This window comes from Temnothorax curvispinosus, unplaced genomic scaffold (genome assembly GCF_003070985.1).
Source record: "Temnothorax curvispinosus isolate PA1 unplaced genomic scaffold, ASM307098v1 QBEX01017838.1, whole genome shotgun sequence".
NCBI classification, from domain to species: domain Eukaryota; kingdom Metazoa; phylum Arthropoda; class Insecta; order Hymenoptera; family Formicidae; genus Temnothorax; species Temnothorax curvispinosus.
Genome location: NW_020227618.1, coordinates 846,708 through 859,413, shown reverse-complemented (window position 1 = coordinate 859,413; position 12,706 = coordinate 846,708). Strand labels below are relative to the sequence as shown.

The 12,706-nt window shown below is 47.4% G+C and overlaps 1 protein-coding gene across 8 annotated transcripts in view; it reads left to right on the top strand.

Moving 5' to 3' along the window:
* The window catches only part of LOC112467867 (homeobox protein prospero-like), a 30,404-nt gene that overhangs the window by 13,483 nt on the left and 4,215 nt on the right, over nt 1-12,706 (top strand). The gene's annotated exons all lie outside the window — the stretch shown is intronic.

Genomic DNA, 12,706 nt, shown 5'->3' with positions numbered 1-12,706 from the left:
CTCTACACTCCGTTCATATCTACTCGTCAACGGGGTCTCTGTCTTGGTTGCAGTTTTCAATCTCTTTTTCCGTCACTCCTTTCTCGGAGCGGCTTCTCTCTCTCTCCTCCAGCCTCCTCTCTCTTTTAGACGAATATCGAATCAGCGACGAGCTAACTTCCCGGCGGCGCGTGCATACCGTAAAATCCCGAGTAACATTGGACCGCTTCTTAAACCACCGCGGTAGATTCATCAACAACTTTTCAAATGCCGCCAAGCGTCGCCAACCGAACCAACCTTCATCGTCGACCATTCTCGCGACTCAACCTTGCGGATACTCGCGCTTTATTCGCGGGCGGATTGGTAACGTCTCCGAATATTTAACTGGAACGTATCAATTAATACACGGGATCTAATATTTGCAAATCGTTAAATCATAACGCGTCACAATTACGCTCTCATTTCTTCGTTCCGGCAAACGCAGGATAGTTGGTAATAACTGACTGAAATGTTTCGTATCGAACGTTCACATATGATTTAACGCGCGAACGATCAGGAAGAATAAAAGTTCTGATCAGCACGGATGAACGCGGAGAAACGGGGCTTATACGAGGCCCACCCTCGTAAAATGTCGTGTATCGCAACATAAGGGGTTCCTGCTGGCGTTGCAGCAAGGCAACCGATGGCGCAGTGTCGGGTTCTTCTTGAATTTTTTGATAATGAACGCAAGTACGAGAAATACGACCAGTATTGGCTGGAGCGGCAGACAATACTGTGGCCGCAGGGCTATCGCGGGAGGAACAACGATGGTGGCGGGGGAGAGTAGGCTGCCGGAGGTTTCACGGGGGGGGGAGGCGACAGGGAGATTGAGGTGACATGCGGGGAGGGAAAAAGGAGCAGGAGCTGAGAGCGGGGGAGGGGGAGGGAGATGGCAACGGAGGCTTTATAGGGGATGTAAGCATCGCTACTGCAAGGCTAATCCGCCGCTATGAGCTGCTACTTGCAGCATGAGTACGGTACACTCTCTGCCAAAGATTTCTCCAAAGCAAATCTCTTTTCCGGTGATTGTTGCCGGACAATTAAAAGAGTTCGTTGAACCTCGCGCGAGGTCTAAATGTGTTCTCAAAATCGCGAATTACAATGTCTATTTTCATGTTTTCGACGAAATGCAAACTGCAATCTTACTGAAATTGTAAAGAATAACGACGGAGAGAAATAGAAGGTATATTAAAAATGTGTTAGAAAAATAATAAAATTGTTACATAATTTATTAAAATTATTACATTGAATATTATTATTATTATTACGTTAAATATAATTTGCATTTCCTTACTAAGAATAGACCTAAAATGTATTTAGTACAATTTTTATATATTTATCGAATACACTTAAGTTCTTAGCTTTTAGCATCACACATTAATCATATCATTAATATATAGGATACTAATTATTTCGAATACCTGCAATATTGACGAAGTTCTTTTGTACGCTTACAATAGATGTCACAGATTTTTATTTCTGTTGTTCGCGGAATTGGAATCCTTCGTGCTAAATTACACCGAAATATCTCTTGGACGACGCTATACGATTTTAGCTTCTCTAAGAAATATCGGAACTACAGTTTCGTAATACCACAAGGAACTACTTGGCACGATGCCTGCTTTCCTTTCGACAGTCTGATTTGAGCGCGCTACTAGGGATACATTACTTGGGCAGTGAAGTTAGTATTCAAACACAGAAATACAAATACGTAAACATAAACGTTCAGGCGAATAAATCTATCAATGCTTTTATCATAATTCTATTCTAATGAGGACTCTTAATAATATATACGCGCGATAAAGGACGCCGACAATGCCAATCGCGCGCGTAATGCGAAATTAATTCCATCGAGATCCGAATTTCGTTATTCCTGCAAATTTTAGCAGTCGCGATGACCAGTCGAAACAAATCATCGTGGGTAAGAATTTAAAAAAATGAGTTACCCAGGAAACTGCAACCGGTAATCCATTACGTCACGTCCATCGCCAATGCCACCCATTTGCTGCACCCTGTCTACCCCCTCGCAGTCAGCGACGACCCCACGCCAGTCATCTAGACGGCCGCCACCGTTTTTCATCCCTGCGATTCGGAAGATCTCCGCGCGTGGGCGTGTGTGCGACACGCGCAGCAACACATACATCCGCGCGTGAGATCCTAGACACGCGCGAGCGAGCGCGCGCGCACGCGCCGCACGAATCTCCGCGAAAAATGCGATATGATAATGTTCCCAGCGTTTCGCTCTAATCGGCTTTGTATCCGCCTGTGACGGCTCTCGTGGACGAAGGGGTTGCGGAGGATATCGGAAGTACTAAACGGACGGCTGGCGCGGTGGAACGAAGCGCGGGGGATATACGGTCGGGATCCTAGGGGCAGTCAAGAGAGGCGAGTCTGTGCCAGCCTCCATGAAGGATTTAATTTACATCCACCGGCGAAAAACGCGGAAAACAGTTTATCAAAAAAGTTACCGCGCAGACTCGAGCTGTAGAGTGAACGAGCGAGAGAGGAAATGAGAGAACAGGAGTGAGAGAGAGTGAGAGAGAGAGAGAGAGAGGGAGAGAAACGCAGGACGCGAGGGAACGGAAGAAAGAGGGTTACACGACGGCAGAAATGAAATTGTCCGTGCATGGATTACCGCCGACTTCGTTATGCCCTCGCATTAGTGCTCTTCCCCTACCAATCCTCCTTTCCTTTCTCGCTCCCTCTCTCCGTTTCGCCTATGTATCTATTCTTCTATATTCGAAGCCCGGATGCAGCGTTTATTCGATATCTCTAAAGCGGTACTTAAGTGTAACCAGTTACGAAGAAAAAAAAACCTATCTTAGATAGGTTTCCTAGATAGATCTTTCCTAGTAGACTTGTGTCTGCTAATTACATTAGCGACGCTGAAACACCCGCGTCTGTTACAACTCGAGCAAATAAAGATCAAATTAATCGCGACTGCTTGTTATGCGAATTCTTTCAATTATGCCGCTCCTGGAAACGGCTAATAATGCTAATGTCGTTTAGATTGCGAAATGCAGCGCGCATGCAATCAATCGAGTGTTTTTATTAATTGCAACGACATAGTTCTAATTTTGGAAAGAGAGCGTCCAGGAGTAGAGGCGTAAACAACCGTACTCGGCGCCGAGATTTTATCATCGGGCTGATGGGAAGACGACTTCATAAAATATCCAACTGATCGAGAGATGCGGGCTTCGGCAATTGTACACGGTGGTTATGAAACACGCATGAATTTCGCCGGATAGTAGCCCCGATATCGGGCCGTGACGTTTCGCAGCGGCAGCGGCGGGCTCGCGATCACCGGGGACCGGGCGTAAAATTACTGTTTCGGCCAACATTTACCCCGGCAGCCGCGAGGGTAACGTTCGACTGGACAGCGACTCCGAATTGATTTCGTTTGAAATCCCTACCCCTCGCCCGAGCCCCGCTTGCCTCCTCCGCGTCTCTACGGCTCGTTCCCTACTCCATCGATGCGCCGTTCACCACCCCCGGCTTTCTCCTCTTTCACGCGCTTTCGTCCTTCTCCTCTGCCTCCGACGCTTCGTCCTTCAACCCTCATCCTCGCTCCTTCTCTCTACTCCTCTCCTGTTCCCGCCATGGTTCACCGTCTCCGTCTCTTTTTGAATCTCATCCGGGACCACGGCGCCTCGCTGCAGACTGCGCCAAATGTATTTCCCCCTTCGCCATTTTTTTTTTATCGTCCGCTTGCGAACGTTCGAAAAATTAATTGCCGGCCGGTTCGATCGGAAATGCGCGAAAGGAGAACGCGTCATGTGGGCGGACGAATGAAACGAAAGCTCGGGAGGGTGTCGATTTTATATAAAAAGCGATTTACGTGTTGAGCGATATGCTGACGATAATTCTATAAAACGATTACGCTGTAAAAATTGGTATTTGTGTGTTTCTCTCTTTTGTTTTTAGCGTCATCTTTGTTTGGGTTACGAAAAAATACAGATATTAAAAAAAGAGTTTATTTTATTTTATTTATTTTAGTAAATAATTTATAATGCGATAAAATACTTAAAAATTATTTTATAAATTATTTACTACATTCGTGAATTATTCAAATCCGAATAAAAAATGGAATCAACATACATATAACGAAATAATATACTTACATTCGGAAATACACTTATCGTGGAGAGCAAGAGAGTTGACGGAGAATACGAATGGAAAACGCGAAAACATTGCTGAATGCGCGTTTATGGCAAATTCATAAAAAAAGGAATCGCGGAATTAATGGAAAAGTCTTGCGCGCGCAAAAAAAGGAGATTCAAAAAAATTTCGTTTGGATCGACCGATAATATCCGTCGCGATCTCGAAGACGGGGGAAAGGGTCGGTGTCATGGTTCCCGGCGCCACGTCATTCGATATTTTTGTCAGTAAAACGATATCAGGCAAATTGCATCTGTCCTTTACACCGTGGCGCCGAGCCAGATCAAACAGTATTCGGCCCTGGATATTACTCTTCCCTTGATATTGTCGGTTCCCGGCACCACTCTCTCGTTTCTATCTACCAGTCGGCGACGATCGAGTACTTTCTAAATCGAAAGAGGGTACGCACGAGAGAACGCGATAACATCGGACGCGCGCGCAAAAAAAAAATTCAGTCTTTCGCTATCTACAATCATCATTTATTTATCCGATTTAATTCACGTCGCGATCATTCATTTATCTATATATTTCGAAGGCCTCCAGCCTCTTGCGGATAGAAAACTGAAAACGTAATGTCGGTGACGCGTCTTGAATCGTAAATGACATGAATTCGTCGGTGACGGCGAGATCGATACGGGCCGGACACGCGTTTTCGAAGAATTCGTGCGACCGTATCAAACAATATGCGCCGCAAACAAAACGGTACTCTCTTACTGGCATCGTATGCAAATCGCCCATATACCCAAGTCACCTTCTGAGTGCGCGGGAAGCATGCGGGCGAACGACGTAAGCAAGCACCGACTATCTTAGTGGCGCGACACATACGGGTGGCAAATAGGCCGTCGAAATACACAACGTCGTCGTGCTAAAGGAGAGGCGACCCCGATTAGAACGAGGAAAAAACGCAGGCCACTTTCGATTATCGACGTGCGCGTGTGCGTTTATCGGTATCTTTCTCTGCGGGGAAACCACAGATGAAGGTACGCGTGAAACTTCACGTATGACACATATCTGCGCGCACGAGATATAATTAAAACGCAAAGGCAATTTATACGAATATATGTATATAATTTTTTTTATAGCAATGCCGAGATAACACGGATGTACAACATTAATTATTGATTACGCGCGTACTTTCGGCACACGCGCGCCCTTTTGTAAAGTAGTCCGAAGGGATTGCGCTTACATTTACCTGAACTCGACAGACCGGGATCGTTTAAGAGCCATAAACGTAATCCTACGGAATATTTACAGTAGCCTCTCTCCCCGCGGTGGTCGACAGTTGTCTAGCAAATCCTATTTACTGTTACCCAACGTACTATACATACTAGAGATGCTGGGAGGGTGACTATCGCCCCTAGCTAACCTACTGCCCTACTGCCATGAGTCTCACCCCTAAAAGCGTCGCGTCTGTCTTTCTCCCTCCGTCGTATTTCAGCTCTTACCCTCTGCCTTACCTAATTCTCCTCTCCCCCGTTCCGCCGCGTCAACTACCAGGCTCGTAACGGTCTCCTTCGTAGAATCGAATCGCGCGATGATCTCGCGGAATACCTCGTTCCTTGCCGCGATCGTGGAAGGGCGAACATTTTTACGAGGGTGAATGATAGAAGTGTCGGTCCTATTTCACATAGTACAACACACGTAACGCTCCTTCGCTCCATTCTTCGATCTCTCTCCGCGATCATTTCCAACGCGTCGGCAACAAATAAGAAGTATCGATCCCCTTTTTTCCCGTAGGTCATATGCAAGCGCCATGCTAATTTGTTCACCGCACCGCCGACGTTCTTTTTTCCCTTTGTTCTCCCCGAGTTTATAAAGTCCACGCATACAGGTATAAATAGCGCTTAAGTACGACCAGACTCGTGATTTTCTGGAAAGGGGGTGAACGATTTTCCGACGCTATACGATGACGAGTATCGGGCACAGAACGCAACCGTTCGTCATCAACCGTACAATTTAATAATCACGAGAGCGTTAGGAAACTCACCAGTAAATTTTGTGGAGTGGTCGAGTGTAGCAGAAACAATATTACAAAGATACAATAACGTGGAGCAATGATAGCAATAATTAAATTTATCCTTTTCTTTCAATTTTTTGCGCTTTATCAAAATCACTGTCAAATTCATATTACTATCGGTATTTCATTTTTCTCCGAAAAAATCCCTTCGTCTTCTCGCTCGCGCCCTTTCCGGAGTCGCGCTGCACTCGTAATGTAGTTTAGCATGGTATGACAGGAGATAAACTTGGCAACAAAGAATTATTGATTTTTTCTCAGCGGGTTGAACGAGTTGCTGGGCGGTTGAGCGGTCCCGGTAGGGTATTCGACAAAGGATGTTTTCCGAGTCCCTAACCTAGGCAACCCTTCTCCTACGCTCGACGTCCCGTATGTGTCCGCCGTGTGTTGCCTCTGTTCCGTGGGTGTATCCCCCCGGTCTCTGTATGTGTACGCGCGTATGTGCAAGGGGTCCGTCCTAACTTTGCCTCCCTCTTTCGCTTTCTCTCGCGGTCCTTCCTCGCGCCCCCCCCTTCTCGCGTCTCGCTGTTCGTGTGCCGTGTGTACTCAGCCGATGCGGTGAGGACTTAACTGCCTCATTGTCATCCCAGCAGGAATCGGAGCTTCGGGACAGATGTGCAAAATTTAAGGCTAGAACACTGGAGAAGTCATTCGTTGACGTACGATCTTGGACCCCTTGCACGCGTCGCTCCAGCTACCGCATTTACTTTTCCAATGATTACTGATCGATAAACGATATTTTATTGTAAATAACATGTATTGAATGCACATCGAGCGATTTCTGTAACGTTTTTCTACGAAGCTATTTTTTATTTATCGGGTTTGGCGAGAATCTAGAATCTCCTAGGGCGTCCAGGCGAGCAACTGAGATAAAATTTAACACACGAGCTTGGTCACGAGGTGCCCAACGTTGTTTCCCATTACATTGGAACATGTTAGACCACGGCACGTTAGAGCTCAGCCTCTTTGGGCTATCATGGTACCCAAATAGTCTCGTGCAGTCGAGTCGAGTCGAGTCCAGTCCAGTCCAGGCCTTCGCACCTTATGCACGCGAGGATGCACATGCATAGTGCAGCAAATGGGTAGTGCAGCGCTGGCACGGCCGCCGGCAGGGAGAATCGATCGAATAAAAAAATGCTTGGCCGATGCCGAAGTGCGACGAGGACGCGAATCGCGGGCGATGAACGGACGAGGCGAAGAAGGGGGACAGGGGTGCACGGCACGGTAGCAGAAGGAGGGATAGTCCGGGACCATTGAAGAGTGAAACCGCTCAAAGCAGCTGCCCCCGCCCCCTCGTCCAAGCTACCGCTCTCCACCATGCCCCTCGTCCTCGTCCGCTTCGGCCTGTGCGCCGACCCTAGGAGCTCGTCTCTCTCTTACTCTCCTCGTAGCTTTGAAAAACCATCCCTACCTCAGCCCGGTCGGACGGTACACCCCTGCAAAGCTACCCCGCTATAGCTCCTACTCTTTCTCTTCTTCTTTGTTTCTCTTTCACTTTGAAGGGGGCGGTCGGCCTAAACCCCGCGGCCAAGGGGTTCGCTCGTTGCCATAAGTGCAAGAAATGTGGTTACGTTCCTCTTATTTTGTCCGCCGCGTGGAATCTTCTTCGTTGAGAAGTACCGCGCGGTATTTCGCACAGATTGAGCGCGCGTTGCGATTCGCCATTCCAATTTACTCTAAACTTTTCATTTTTTTTAATTAAAATTGACGACAGAGTATATAGTTTACTCTTTCAGATTTTTATCGGCTCTTGCTCTTCTATTATTCGTGAAATACAATATATTCGTTTCATCCGCGCGAAACTGCACCCTACGACAGATTGTGATCCTTCTTATTATTCGCGGTCTTTGCATAATGAATTTAGTCCTGTATGTATCGTGCGATACGGATTTACGTCCAGAAGTGCGCGCGTAGCTGACAAAATTATCTGTCTGCCGATGCTCCGCACCCCTCCCGAGGGGTAAGGAAAAAGAACGCGGACCAGCTGGGAAGGAGAAAGACAGAAGTTGTGCCGGGGATGAAATAGGGAACGAGTCTAAGGCAAGCCAGATGCAAGGGGAGAAGAGACGAGAAGGGGCCGGGGCAGTCGAAAAGCAAGGGGCACACGAGAAGTGTGCATTGTAAGATCGGCGCGTGCGGCACGCGGAACCTTCGATACCGTCGTGCCTCGCAGTCGTAGACCCCCCCTTCCCCCCTAAACCCGTGCTCGTTCCCGCCTGTCCCCTCTCGTGCCCCTTCTCGTGCCGCGCCGTTCTTCGAGTTCCCTCTTTTATGAAGGGCGAGGGCCCAGAAGCTCATTGTCAGGGGCACATCTGCCGCGCGATCGCCGGCCGATTGTCTCGCAGGCTTAGGAAACTTGCTCGTGAAAAAAAGGCGGCTTAGCCACGACAGGGCGACGACGCACGTGGTGCGGGACGTGGACACGCGTGTCCGCCGGAGAGAATGGGGGGAGAGAGAGATCTTTCCCAAGTAGTGGCGCCACTCTTGGTCGCGCGCGATATCGCGGAGTAACATTGAAATCGCGTATACCGATGAGAACAAACAATGTACCCCAAAGCGTCGAGGATGTTTATTTGTTAACCCGTTCGCTGTAGAACGTATAAAATCAAGGCGAGATTCTAGAAATAATATAATATGTGAAACAACGACACGAAATCGCAGTACTGACGAAATGATCCACCTTTGCGGGTAATTTTACAAAGCAATTTTACTGCTCGTTTGATCATCATCAAATAAACATGTTGTTTGAAAAACGACGCGGCACTCCGGATGGCCTCGCGCGCCCTTCGGGCGCAGCGATCGATGTACTTGACGATCCTTAGAACTCCGCGTGTCGCGTTCGTGGAGGAAGCGGCGCGTGTGTAGGCAGTAATCACTTGTCGACTTGCGTTTTAGCCGCATAATTTTCCGCGGTGCCCTCCCCTCCCCCTGACATCGGCGAGGACTTTAAAGTCGAGGTCGGCGCGGCGCCGGGTCTGAGTGCAGACAGCATTAAAGTGTTAATTACTAATTAAGAAGGGTGCACGCGCGCGGCGCAACATCAAGACCCTGCGCGACACCTTTTTGAACGCGCCCTCTGAATGGACGCTTACGCCCGAGCGGGCAAACGCGCCGTATAGTCGCTCATCCATCCGCGCCGCGCTCATCGACGCACGAGCGAGAAGACGCGACACGCATCTACCACGCGCGGCCACCCGCGCACGGACGCGCTCGCGCGCGAATTCTAACGCGCGGACGCTTAATATGCTCTCTCGTTACACGCACTTTCACGCCTCGTGACCTCCTGTCTCCTGTCTCGCGTCGCGCGACGATAAAGTAGAGCGTGAGCGCCGGTAGACGACGACGGCGGCAGTTCCTCTCGAATTCTTTAATGGCTTCTTCCGCCACTCGTAACCCGGCGATGCGGTTACGGCCGACGATTACTTTATCAGCTGACAACATTGCGGTTTATACGCGCAAAATGATCGTATGACGAATACCGACGCGTCGACTAGACGCGTTTATTAATTATTATTTCATGTAACTGCTGAGAACTTTGGCGGATATACATTATTGCGGTATAAATTATATGGATCGTCACGTTGAGAATTGTATGAAGAAAGGTCTCCTAGGGTCTTTCCTTTGCGGATTTTTGCCAATGGCCTCGAAGGTCTCTTCTAGCGTCTGTAAGGGGGAACGCCGTGGGAAAGTTTCGCCAAGAAAACCGTGATGGTTAGGGATTCAAACGTTCAGCGCGTCAAGTCGCGTCTTCGAGGGCTGCGGCGTTCGCTATTGTCGGATCGTCTACCGACTTGGTGTAACCGTTAAAGGGGGCTTGGCTGGCTGGTTCGGTGGCTTAAGAAGCACGTTCCTTGAATAGAGATCGAAAGGAGGGAGATTGTAAGGCGAGAAGACGCGCGCCGCAATGTGTATATTGGCAAACCGGCAGAAGGCGTACACGACTTCTCGCCACCGTCCGTGCCCGCCCTATTTCTTAAAGTCGCGATGCAAATCTTGTTCTCGCTTCGAATAAAATATGTCTCTTATTTCCATCCCTTTTTACATCTTTTACATTTAGATGGAAGATTTAAAAGATCGAGTTTTGATTTCCAAATTTCTCGTACGATATTCGGAGAGTCGGTCTCTTGTAAAAAAAAAAAAAAAGAAAATAGCATCTTCTCGTTGCAATAAAATATGATTTATCGCTACATAGAGTCTGCATTATACATTTCTAACAAGCTTCTCGCTCAACCTATGACAAATACAATGTTCAATTCATTGATTCTTCTTGTCCGAAAAGAAGCTAAATTTCGCGTATCGCGATATTTTCTAAAATACCGTGAAAATTATCGATTATTGTTTCCAATTTAATTTCCTCTCATCAGTACGTCGACCCGCATGCACTGTTTATCACGAATAGAATGATTACCGGGATGACGCGGTTGTAAAAAACACACTTCCGAGTGCTCGGGAGTTCCCTTTTTAATTGGTGCTTTCGCATATGCGGCGAGCAACGCATCATAAAAGCGGCGAGTTGAAAAAGCGACTGACAACGATGGAGATCGCGGTTGAAGGAGGCAAACGCGTCGACAAACGCCGTTAACCATTAACTGCTTCAATATGCGACACCTCCGTGTCCGTTTTGTCTAGCGCCCCTTCTGTTTCTCTCTCACGTTTAAGATAAAGTCATTTAAAAGAGTGAACCGTAATTCGTCCAATTAAATATCACATCTTTTAGATAAAATGCCTTAACCAAATTTACAAATATAAACATATAATAAGAAAGTCGAATGTGAATACAATTCGCTTTAAATTATCTTAATGAATGAGAAAATGAAACGAGAGATCAAATAGAAACGTTTGTTTCGAAAAATCTGCCACGTCGCGATCTCCACATGTTCTTCATTATCTTTTTGGCCGACGAAGCACATTGCAATTAAATACTAATAATAATTAGCGCCCTTGCAGAGATTCACGCCTTTCTCCCTTCTGCCTCTCCTTATCGATATTTCCTTTCCCGCTTTTTTCTCCTTTCTCTTTCTCTCTTTCTTTCCGCGCTTGAGAATCGTCCCGTTGCAACGGAGCGCAAGGAAACCCTGAAGAGAGCTTATTATTATCCTAATTATACAATACTATAATGAATGATCCCGTGGCTCACCCTCCAGCACACGCTCTCGCTCACTCACATTCGCTCGCTCGCTCTCGCCCTCACCCATCATCCACACTATCCATCTCTCCGTGTCTTTCCCTCTCGCCGACGCGACGGTTTCTCTCGCTCACCGTTGCTCTTATCCTCTGCACTTGGTGGTCGAAGAGTGGCAATTCTAGCACTCGGGCTTTTTGTCAAACAGACTACGGAACTAACGCCGTCTCCCTCGCGCCCTCGCGCACCCCATTATGCGTCCAGTCTCTCGTCCTCTCGTCCCGCTCTCTCTCTCTATGTCTCCGCGGGTGTCTGTTTTAATTAGGCACTTCGTAGATACGTGCATACGTGTGTCGCACGTATATGTATACGTACAAGCATCGCGTGTGCGCCAGGATGTACGACGTTAACGTAGGTACGTAAGCGACGCAGTCTACCACTACCTCCGCCACATTCCGCCTATACTCGGCGATCCGACGAGCTTGAATGCGGTCGATGGGTGGTTGAGTAAGGATTATAGGCGCAGGTAACACATGTATAGGGCGAAGTCGGCGGGGGGAGGGAGGGCGGCTCGCCGATGGGTGATGTCGGTGATGGTTCGAGGAGATGAAGAGGGACGGGATATGCGCGAAGGGATGATGGAGGAACTCCTCTTTCGATTCTTCTCGCGTGCATAACTTTCTCCGACTGACTGCTGATAAGAGCACGCGAAATTATCTTAATTGGCAGTAAAACCAATTCGGAATGATCGAACGAAGAGATTTCACCTCTCTCGTCTCCGCGCTCTCGTCTACTTGCCGTTTCTTTCTTTCCAGCGGTTTTGAATAGGGTGAACGTTGCGGAAGAACGCGTTGTTTTCTTCGGCAAGAGAAAAGTTTCCTGACCTTTCCCAATCTCCAAGCGTGATGGATAAAAACAATGTCTACCATGCTATGAAAAACGAACTAGTCAGGAGCTTCGTAAGCAAGAATTGGGAATTTATTTGAATGGCTTAACATTCTCGTTGAAAAATGTCTTACCAACTTAGATCGCTAAACATCCTATTGTCTATTTCCCGTTTTCTCTAGTAAATGAGATTCCAATCCGCCAGGCGGAAGCAATTTAAAAAATTGCTCTCAACGGAGCAGCTGCTTTGTCAAATATTCAGCGATGATGACTTGTACAAATTGCGCTCTCTTGTTGAAATCATTCTACTTCTGCATCCCTGGGGGATCCAGCTGACTATATTCTGCGTTACTTATTCTATGAAGACCGATGGTTTATCGAGATATATGTAAATATGGATATATATAATTTAAATTTTTTACTGACTATGAATCGTACAGCTTAATCTTTTCTTTTATTCCAACACTAATTCTAAAGAAAGGACAGCACATGCAGAAGTAAATGGTATT